At 39.0% G+C, this 11,428-nt stretch overlaps 1 non-coding gene across 1 annotated transcript; it reads right to left on the reverse strand.

Moving 5' to 3' along the window:
• Positions 1-2,221: 2,221 nt before the first annotated feature.
• LOC127088975 (small nucleolar RNA R71) lies at positions 2,222-2,328 on the reverse strand. The gene has a single exon (XR_007790761.1). It is a non-coding gene; the product is annotated as a small nucleolar RNA R71 (small nucleolar RNA).
• Between the last annotated feature and the right edge of the window lie 9,100 nt (positions 2,329-11,428).

Raw genomic sequence — 11,428 nt, forward strand, 5'->3', positions numbered from 1 at the left:
AAGCGAAAAAAGGAAGAAAAGGAGGTGCAAAAAGAAATGAAAAGAAGCAAATTCCACCAAGCCAAAGCCCAGCCCAAAAGCACAGGCGCTGCGCCTGTGACGAGCGTCACGCCCTGCCTACTTGTGTTACGAGCGTAACACATGGTGTGACGGACGTCACACCATTCTCCTATATTTTTGGCTTCAGAAGCGCAACAGAGGCACGTTGAAGCCTATTGTTACGCTTGACTATTGGAACGTGAGGATTTTTACACGGAAAGCTTTTGGAAACCGTTACAAAAAGTGAGTAATATAAATAGTAGCTTTTGGCAAACCTTGCGGATCTCTCCCATCTCTCCTCTTCGTGCTTTTTCTCTTCCAGCCATGCAAGCATACTTTACAACATTATTTTTACAGTTTTTACTTTCATTTGCAACTGTTATTTTTCCTTTCCAGCAATTCCTTTAAGCACTTAATTAATTTTTCACACAATAGTTTCTACACCGGAAATCATTGTGTACCTTTTACTAGATCTAACCTTACGTTAGATCCTAGATTTTTATTCCTTCACTTTTTATTTTCCTGTCCGATTGAAGAATTCAAGAACAAATCCAACCGGTCTGTGGTGGAGTGTTCAAGACTGCTATTAATTACTCAGGTTCTTTAATTATTGTTTGAATTTATATATGCCCTGCTTTATTGTTTATTTATATTATTTGCCTGAGATGGATTTATTTAAGCATTGTTTAGGTCTGTTTAACATGTCCGGCTAATTTATTTAGGTATCGGTATGTAAAGTAAGCGGAATGAAGGAATCAAAACTGAGTTGGTTAAATTACGTTTAAAAATAAAGTCACTCTTTTTATGGTCTCAATTTTTTAGGTTTAATAACAAAGTTTTTGTACGAGAGTAAAAGACATAAAGAAGTTAAATTCAATAGAACGAGAGTTTGATTTTTTAACTGGACATAGTAAATTGAGCATTAATTCTAAATCAGGGCGAAAGCAATTTTTAGAGTTAATTAAATTCTGATCTTTTTCAAAAAGTATTTTTAAAAGTTAAATGTGAGGACGAGAGTTAAGCATTTGAATTTAATTATATAATCTAAGTCAACAGAGCGAGAGTTTGAGACGAGGGTGTTTAAACGATTAGTGTTTTCTTAAAAAGAGTTTTTATAGATTCTGTTGTTTTCAAAAAGTGATTTTGGACTTAACCAATAAGTGACAGCTGCGTTAATATAAAGTCATAGTCTATTCAACAGAGCGAGAGTTTGAGAAAAGACTTTTAATCAATAGTATTTACTGAAAAGATTTATTTTAAAAAACCAAGAAACCAACGAAGATTTGATTCCCTAATTACGACGAACTACATACCGATATCCGCTTAATTGATATTTAATCTAGATCTTATTTTAGTTTTAACTTTTCCCCCGAACAATCAAAGTATCATCCGCCTTAGCTTTACGAAGTAACCTTAGAAAACGGTATATCGATTCATAAGTCCCTGTGGGATCGATATCTTTTTAAACTACGCGATAGAACTGTGCACTTGCAGTTTGTACCCCAAATTCGACTCATAAAGTCGCGACCAAGTTTTTGGCGCCGTTGCCGGGGACTTTTATTTAGTCGATATCGTAACTCTTCTGTTACGCTGTAGAGACTAAGGCTTATTTTTATTTTTATTTCTTTCGTTGATTTGTATGCCACACACTCGCTCACAAGGCGGGTTGTTCTACTTACGAATCAACGACATCGAACTATATCTCTGAGTCTTACGTCGAATTCGGGAATATTGTGCTGCAAACAATCTCCCTCCAATCGAAATTCCTGATCTCAAAAATCTTCTTCCTTCACCGATACCCGAGATGGCAGAACCAGCTCGTGCTCTTCGAGATTACGCCGCTCCATCGCAAGATGAGCTGCATTCGAGTATTGCTCCACCCACAATCGAAGCAAACAACTTCGAACTTAAACCTTCACTGTTGCAGGCAGTGCAACAGAACCAATTCTCTGGAAATCCTACCGAGGATCCAAACCTTCATTTATCCGTATTTGTCCAATATGCTGATACTGTTAAAGCTAATGGTGTCACTTCAGAGGCAATTCGACTTCGTCTCTTTCCTTTCTCGTTAAGAGATAGCGCTAGAAGATGGCTTCAGTCTCTTCCTTCCAACTCAGTTACCACATGGAACGAGTTGAAGAAAGTCTTTCTTGCCCGATATTTTCCGCCGAGCAAAACAGTTATGTTAAGAGCCCAGATAAATGGATTTAAACAGAAAGATAACGAGTCTCTTTTCGAAGCATAGGAAAGATACAAAGACATGATGAGACTTTGTCCACACCATGGTTTAGAGGACTGGTTAGTGATTCATACCTTCTATAATGGTCTCTTGTACAACACGGGGTTAACAATAGACGCCGCCGCAGGTGTTGCACTTATGAACAAACCTTACGCTGAAGCTTATCAACTTATCGAGAGCATGGCCCAAAACCACTATCAGTGGGGAAGCGAAAGAACAATGGTAGAAAAACCTCAGGCGAAAAGTGGCATGTACGAGATAAGTAACCTTGATCATGTTAATGCAAAAGTGGAAGCTTTGGCCCAGAAAATTGAAAGTTTAAATGTATCACCTCCAGCCACCGTGGTTGCCATAACTCAGAATTGCGAAGTCTGTGGAATCCAAGGTCACACTCCTGCAGATTGTCAGCTCCTAACAGGAATCCAAGCAGAGCAAGTAAATTATGCTCAAGGAAATCCCTACTCGCATACCTATAACTCCAACTGGAAGAATCATCCTAATTTTTCATATAAGAGTAATAATGCCTTATACGCGCCTAGACAAGCTCCAAATCAAGCCCCAGCTATACCTCCTGGATATCAAAAGTCAATCCCATCTACACCTAACAATAACGTTCCTAGGAAATCCAACTTGGAAATCATGATGGAGAACTTCATAGCTTCTCAACAGCAAACCAATAAAGATTTCTTAAACCAGAATGTACACACTGGCGAACAAATTAAACAACTAGCAAGTAAAGTAGATGCCCTGGCTACCCATAACAAGATGTTGGAAATGCAAATATCACAAGTAGCTCAACAACAAGCGCCTACTGCTGCCCCAACTGGTACATTTCCTGGACAGCCCCAACCTAACCCGAGAAGCCACGCTCATGCAATCATACTAAGAAGTGGAACGGAAGTGGAAGGACCGTCTGATCCAAGGATAGAAAACCAAAACTCTAAAAAGTCAACTGAGGAAGAAAATAAACCTAAGGAAAAGGAAGAGAGTAATAAGGAAACCGTAGAAAAGAAAGAACCTTATGTACCTCCACCACCTTATAAACCACCTATCCCTTACCCTCAAAGGCTTATTAAAACCAAAGATGCGAGCCAATTTAAAAAATTTGTTGACCTACTGAAACAATTAAACGTCACAATTCCTTTTACAGAAGCTATTACGCAGATGCCCTCATATGCTAAGTTCTTAAAAGAAATTCTTTCTAATAAAAGGAAACTTGAAGAAAGCGAAACTGTTACACTCACTGCTGAATGTAGCGCTATAATCCAGAATATGCCTCCTAAACTTAAAGATCCAGGTAGTTTCTCTATACCCTGTCACATAGGAAAATTTGTCATAGATAAAGCCTTATGCGATTTAGGAGTCGATATTAGTGTTATGCCTTTATCCATATGCAAGAAACTTGAAATGGGAGAATTAAGACCAACTAAAATGTTTGTGCAACTAGCAGATCGTTCTGTTAGATATCCTGTAGGAATTCTTGAAAACGTTCCCGTGCGCATAGGTCAATTCTACATTCCAACCGATTTTATAATTATGGACAAGAGAAGATGAAGTTACACCCATTATATTGGGAAGACCATTCTTAGCAACCGCCGGTGCGATCATAGACGTAAAACGAGGACGACTCACTTTCGAAGTAGGAGAAGAGAAAATTGAGTTCATTCTTTCCCAATTTTTGAAAGCACCTGCAATAGAAGACACATGTTACTTCATGGATATCATCGATGAATGCATAAAAGAAACAGAGTTAGAAAATGACAAATCATCTGACTATCTTGTAGAAGACAAACTTAACCAATGTTTAGCAATAACACCGGACCCCACACAATGCCTTAACAAACCAACCCTAGACCTGAAAACACTTCCCAAAAATCTGAGATATGAATTCCTAGACTTAGAACTTGAACGACCAGTGATAGTTAATGCAGACCTAGGAAAACTCGAAACAGAAAAACTCCTGCATATCTTAAGAAAATATCCAACCGCACTAGGATACAACATCACCGACCTTAAAGGAATAATTCCTTCTATTTGTATGCACCGCATCATGCTAGAAGAAGACTGTAAAACTTCTAGGGAACACCAGAGGAGACTAAACCCGATCCTGAGTGAGGTAGTGAAGAAGGAAATAACCAAGTTATTAGAGGCAGGTATCATATATCCTATATCTGATAGCAAATGGGTTAATCTGGTACACGTAGTACCAAAGAAAGGAGGTATAACAGTTATTGAAAATGAAAAAGGAGAAACTATAACCAAACGAATCGAATCGGGATGGAGAATGTGCATTGACTATAGGAAACTAAACAAAGCAACCCGAAAAGATCATTTCCCTTTACCATTCATTGACCAGATGTTAGAACGATTAGCAAAACATTCTCATTTCTGCTATCTAGACGGTTATTCAGGCTTCTTTCAAATACCAATTCATCCTGATGACCAAGAAAAGACAACATTCACGTGTCCTTTTGGTACCTTCGCTTATCGACGAATGCCGTTTGGCTTGTGCAATGCTCCTGCAACCTTCCAAAGGTGCATGATGGCGATATTCGCCGATTTTCTCGAAAACATCATGGAGTTATTTATGGACGATTTTTCCGTATGCGGACAAAGCTTTGAAGAATGCCTTGAAAACCTAGAGGAGTTCTAGAACGATGTGTAAAAGTAAACCTAGTACTTAATTGGGAAAAATGTCACTTTATGGTACAAGAAGGAATTGTTTTAGGACACATCATCTCAAATAGAGGAATTGAAGTAGACAAAGCCAAAATAGAGGTAATCGAAAACCTTCAACCTCCGAAAACTGTGAGAGAAGTACGAAGCTTCTTAGGACACGTCGGTTTTTACCGACGATTCATTAAAGACTTCTCTAAAATAACTAAACCTTTGACCGAACTATTGATGAAGGATGCTGAATTCATATTCGACAATAAATGTTTAGAAGCATTTCAAACGCTTAAACAAGCATTGATCTCCGCGCCCATAATGCAGACACCAGATTGGAATGAACCATTCGAAATAATGTGTGATGCCAGTGATTACGCTGTAGGTGCTGTTTTAGGACAACGAAAGGATAAAAAGCTTCACGTCATATATTACGCAAGTAGAACTCTAGATGAAGCACAAATGAATTACGCCACAACCGAGAAAGAACTTTTAGCAGTAGTATTTGCGCTAGATAAATTTCGTTCTTACTTGGTCGGAGCCAAAATAATCATTTACACTGACCACGCTGCTATCAAGTACCTCTTAACAAAAAAAGATGCTAAACCTAGACTCCTAAGGTGGATCTTGTTGCTACAAGAGTTCGATTTGGAAATCAAAGACAAGAAAGGAACTGAAAACGTAGTAGCAGATCACCTCTCTAGACTCGAAAACCTGGAACCGGAAAGAACATCGATCAACGATGATTTCTCGTATGATAAACTTATAGCTACTTTGGAAGAAAATAAAGCTGATAAACAGGTAGAAACCACCTTAGCTATATCTGTTACACCATGGTACGCTGATCTCGTCAATTATTTAGCTGCCGGAATAGTTCCACCTACTTTATCCTACCAGCAAAAGAAACGATTCTTCTATGACATAAAACACTATTACTGGGATGACCCTTTACTTTTCAAAAGAGGCCCCGATGGTATTTTCTGTCGGTGTATACCTGAAGAAGAGGTAGAAAATATAATCCAACACTGTCACTCCGCTCCTTATGGTGGACATGCAAGTACATCCAAGACCTGCTCCAAAATCCTACAAGCCGGTCTTTATTGGCCAAACATATGGAAGGATATGCATGCGGCTATTAAGAAATGTGATAGATGTCAACGCACAGGAAACATATCTAGACGTGACGAGATGCCACAAAAAGGCATTTTGGAAGTAGAGATTTTCGACATGTGGGGAATAGACTTCATGGGACCTTTTCCATCCTCTTTCGGTAACAAATACATACTCGTGGCGGTTGACTACGTATCAAAATGGATTGAAGCTATAGCTTCTCCAACAAACGATACGCGAGTAGTAACTAGACTCTTTAAGAATATAATATTTCCAAGATTTGGTGTCCCGAGAATAGTAGTAAGTGATGGTGGATCGCATTTCATATCTAAGATACTCGAAAAACTACTATTTAAGTATGGTGTGAGACATAGAGTAGCAACACCTTACCATCCTCAAACCAGTGGACAAGTGGAGGTGTCTAACAGAGAAATTAAACAAATATTAGAAAAAACAGTCGCCACCTCAAGGAAAGACTGGTCATCGAAACTACCTGAAGCTTTATGGGCATATCGAACTGCTTACAAAACTCCCATAGGGACAACCCCATTTAAGCTTATTTATGGAAAATCTTGCCACCTCCCGGTAGAATTAGAACATAAGGCCTACTGGGCTATTAAAAATCTAAATTTAAACTATAAGGCCGCTGGTGAAAAGCGAGTTCTTGACATAAACGAATTAGAGGAACTTCGACAAGACGCCTACGAAAATGCCAGAATCTACAAAGAAAGAACGAAGAAATGGCATGATAAACGTATATCGAGAAAAATCTTCAAACAAGGCGATATAGTCCTTTTGTTCAACTCTAGACTTAAGTTATTCCCAGGAAAACTACGTTCTAGATGGTCAGGCCCTTTCCAAATCACCAAGGTCTTTCCAAGTGGAGCGGTGGAAATTAAAGGAAAATCTATAGAACCATTTATCGTAAACGGGCAGCGTCTAAAACATTATCATTATGCAGAGAACAATGAAGATTCACAAGTCCTGCACTTAGACGAAATGCCTCCAAAATTTATAGATTATATTTGATAGTTTTTATGTCGAGCTTGCGACATTAAACAAAGCGCTTCGTGGGAGACAACCCACAAAATTTTTATTTTATTTTTATTTCTTCTTTAATTATTCTTTTTCTTTTAAATTCTATTTAGTATTCATTCTTAATTTACTTTAACTTATAAAAAATTTCTTTCTTTCGGCATTTGGCCAAATCCTGACTAAAACTCTTGTTTTTCTTTTCTCTAGCTAACACTAACCTGATGGGCCAAATTGACCATATGGGTATCAAATTCAGAGGGAAAGCTCAGAAACAAAGGTTTGAGGAACTAGCAGAGAGAGAGAGATGCTACCTAGTTTGTATGCTGATGATTGGGCAATGACTGCCCTTGGACTAAGAGAGAGTGTCTTGTATTTGCTGAGTCAAATAGGGTGGGAAACCACCCCTATCCGTAGACAATTCGTCGCTTATCGGAGACTGACTCTAGAATTCCTTAGTTCTCTGATCTATCTACCCAGCCATGGAAAAGGAATAAGCAGAGGTTTCATTCAGTTCAGAATGTTCAACATGGAGTATCAATTTAACATCCAAGACTTTACCAACCTTTTAGGTTTTCCTACCTCCTTTGATACATTCACAGTGAGCCAAGAAGACCTTTTTGAATATAGAGAACTTGAACTTTTTTGGGGAAGCTTGACTGAAAATGACGACCCCGAGGAACATGAATTTCTTTCTGGAAACATACATAACCCGGCCTTTCGTTATTTCCATAAGATCCTGGCCCACACCCTTTTTGGGAAGAAGTCAAACAGTACCTCAGTTTCACGTGATGAACTCTTCATCATATTTTGCGCTTCCCAGAACCGTCCAGTAAACGGTGCCACTTTTATGTTGGCAAATTTTGACCACCTTATCCAAGATGAACGAGCACCAATTCAAATAGGCGGATTGATAACCATGATTGGTAATGCTATCGGATTACGTCAGCCTATGCTTGACTTAAGCCCTTTCTGTGGCATTGCGACTATGAGTATACCCTTCCTCTTCAACACTATGTTTATAGCAAACCTAGGGCCTGAAGAGTTTGAGCTTATAATTAACAACCAAGTTCTGTGCCTATTCACCTTGCCTAGTCCGAGGACTAGTGTTCATAACCGCAGTAACTGGCTCTACAACCTGAACGGGACACCTTCCCCTGCTAGATCTACTGAATCCATCCAAGACTACGAGATTTGTGACGACCAGATTCCTTATGCTGAATCTGACCCTCAGACACCATCTGGTTATTATGATATTGACCCTCCTCCTCAACCTGTCCCGACCGAAGAGTCGGCAATACCTGACCCTAGACATCATATGCCCGGAGATAATTATAACACCATCATTCAAGCTTTGATGTCAGAACAGGACGCCCTCAGAGAAGAGCTAGCTAATATGGGACAAGAATTTCTGGGATACATGAGCACTATGACAACTCAATTCCACGAGTTGCTAAACCGTGTTAACTCCTTTGCTCCTCCGGCCAGAGATCCCGCAAGTGGCTAGAAGTTGTTTTTCTTAGTTACTTAGTTTTAGTTTAGGCTATTCATTAGTTTTTACATTATTTTTAATATTAGTATTTGTTTCTCTTTCGCATTTTTGTTTTTGTCTTCCAATGTTACATTATGATTATTTTATGAAGCTATTGATTTATTTTACTTTATTATGACTTATGCAAATATCTATCAATAATGCTCTCTACTGTTACTACCTACATGACTTATTAAAGATATATATATATTATGGAAAGTAGAATAGCATGCAAGGCAATTTAAAATTATCACAATAGCAAAATAAAATAAAACATATGCATAACAAAATAACAACAATAAAATATAATGGTAAAAACAAAGTACGTTGCCAGAATGACTGTGTGACGAGCGTCACACAATCCATGACGGACGTCACACCGAGTGCCTGTCACGCCCGTAACACCCCTGTCACGAGCGTGACACCGTCTGGCTATGTGAACGTTACTAACCGTTGGGACACGACCGTTACACCATCCCACCTTTTTACCTTCCCCATTTATTCACATTTACCCACATTTATTTACTTTTCAACCACTCCCTTTCCAACTTCCAAATCCTTTCCTATAAATACCCACCATACCTTTCTTCATACACCACAAACCATTCTATAAAATACATTTCATCTTCTTACCTTCTACTTCTTTCAAACCACTTATCGGTATGGCGGGAAACCAAGATTTCGAAAATATCATCCGAAGATGATAATCATCAAAGGGAGCAGTTCGAGCGTTTCCAACAGCGAGGCGTCCAATCCACCAGGTACCCTGATTTAACTTGTTTACAAGAATTAGGATTACTTCAAGGTATAGAATGGATGTTCCGCCTTGCTGATTTAACCTTTCTTTGCACTCAAAATCAACCTACCTACCCATCCCTAACCTTAGAATTTCTAAGTTCTTATTCGTACAACACTCCCACCGGTGAAGACGAGTACTTAATCGGTACCGCAACCTTCCGTATGTTCAACACCGAATACTCCCTATCCCAAAACCAATTGAGCATCATGCTACAATTCCCTGTAGAAGGTCAAGTCCACCCTAGGATACCTCCGAACTCCCAGTGGCATATAAACGCCTTCGACCTCTTTAGAAAAATTTCCGGTGTGGAAACCAACAACTGGGATGTATTACTTGCTTCACATATACATAATCCAACCATCCGGTACTTCATCCGCATCCTGCAAAACACTATTTTTGGTCGATCGAACAACAGCAAAGTCAACGCCAAGGAATTATTTTTCCTCCACTGCGTCTTTGCAGCAGATACACAGGTAAACGCTGCCTCCTTTCTATTTCATCATATCCGCATCCTATGTGCTAGAGGCCGTCAACCTTTTGTAATTGGTGGATTAATTACCACCATAGCACTTGGCTTAAATCTTGGGGATCGACTTCAGAATTTACAATCTCTCCCACCCCTATTGATGGATATAAGCTACTGTCGGTCCAGCCGCCTAATCAAAAACAGGGTAGGCGGAGGGTATTACCTTATGGTGAACAACCAGGAAGTCCCAAGCGTTGTTCTACCCAACATTGCCCTCACATATGTCACCAATCCCAACCGCCACATCTATGATCTAAATGCTCCCGAAGCCACCGAGCCTACACAAGCAAACCCGCCTTCGGACGAGTTTGCCGAAATGGAGCAGGGTGATCAGGTTCCTGCATAACAATCAGTCTCGCTCAACCCTTCTGATAATGCAGCTGGTCCATCCTCACGACGTCGTCGACGAAGAAGGCCAGCAACCAACGACGACATCATGGATGTTATCGATGGTATGCAAGCGCAGAATCTCGAAGTGATGCAGATGATGCGCCAGATGCAACAACAACAGGAAGCGAGGAATGCAATAACCGATCAGCGGTTCGCTCAGTTGCTCAGCAGGTTTGATGATTTGGAAGTACGTCAAAGATCACCAGGTCCAAGAACACGCGGCGGAAGGCAGCATTGACTTTAGATTCCTTTTCTTTTCTTTTTTGTATTTCTTTTGTTTTCTTTGAAACATTGGGGACAATGTTTCATTTAAGTGTGGGGGGGAAAACCGTGTTCTTTCTATCTTCCCTTTTTCAAGTATGTATCTTTCTTTTCATTGTTATTTCCCTTATATAAAAAAAAATTATAATATAGATTTATTTTAAGTTAAGCCCCTAGTGTGAAAATTTTCTATTATCTATTCCCTCAAAATTTTCATGAGCCATAACAAAAATTCAACACACTCAGTAAGTATAAAGGTTGCCTATTTTATCAAACCTGAGACAAATTAAGACAAAAATTATTACCGCCCCAACACTCTAAACAAACCTCAACATGTTAGATCAGAAAGGTACCTGTTATACAAGTCCCTGGATTTTTAACTTTATGGTAACCCCGAGTAGTTTATACAAGAAGTCAGCACCATCTTAATAGCAAACTACGTGGAGGGCCGATGAATATAAGTGAATGATTCCCAAAATAAATAAATATATATATATATATATATATATATATATATATATATATATATATATATATATATATATATATATATATATATATATATATATATATATATATATATATATATATAAGGAAATGCACTAATTAAGTTAGGTGATCCTTACCAGATCATTTAATCTAAAGGTTGCAGATCATACGAAAGCATAATACGAAAGATCCATTACGAGTTGGTTCGGCAGGTATCTGGTGCTGAACTTGGTAGGGCGGACTACAGTCCGATCCCCCGCAGTTTGCAATGGACCAAATAACGAAGTTATCCGACCAATGTACCAGAGCTTCAAGCTAAAAAGGGGATCAGAATCACTAACCGAT

The sequence above is a fragment of the Lathyrus oleraceus genome, chromosome 5, assembly GCF_024323335.1.
Source record: "Lathyrus oleraceus cultivar Zhongwan6 chromosome 5, CAAS_Psat_ZW6_1.0, whole genome shotgun sequence".
NCBI classification, from domain to species: domain Eukaryota; kingdom Viridiplantae; phylum Streptophyta; class Magnoliopsida; order Fabales; family Fabaceae; genus Lathyrus; species Lathyrus oleraceus.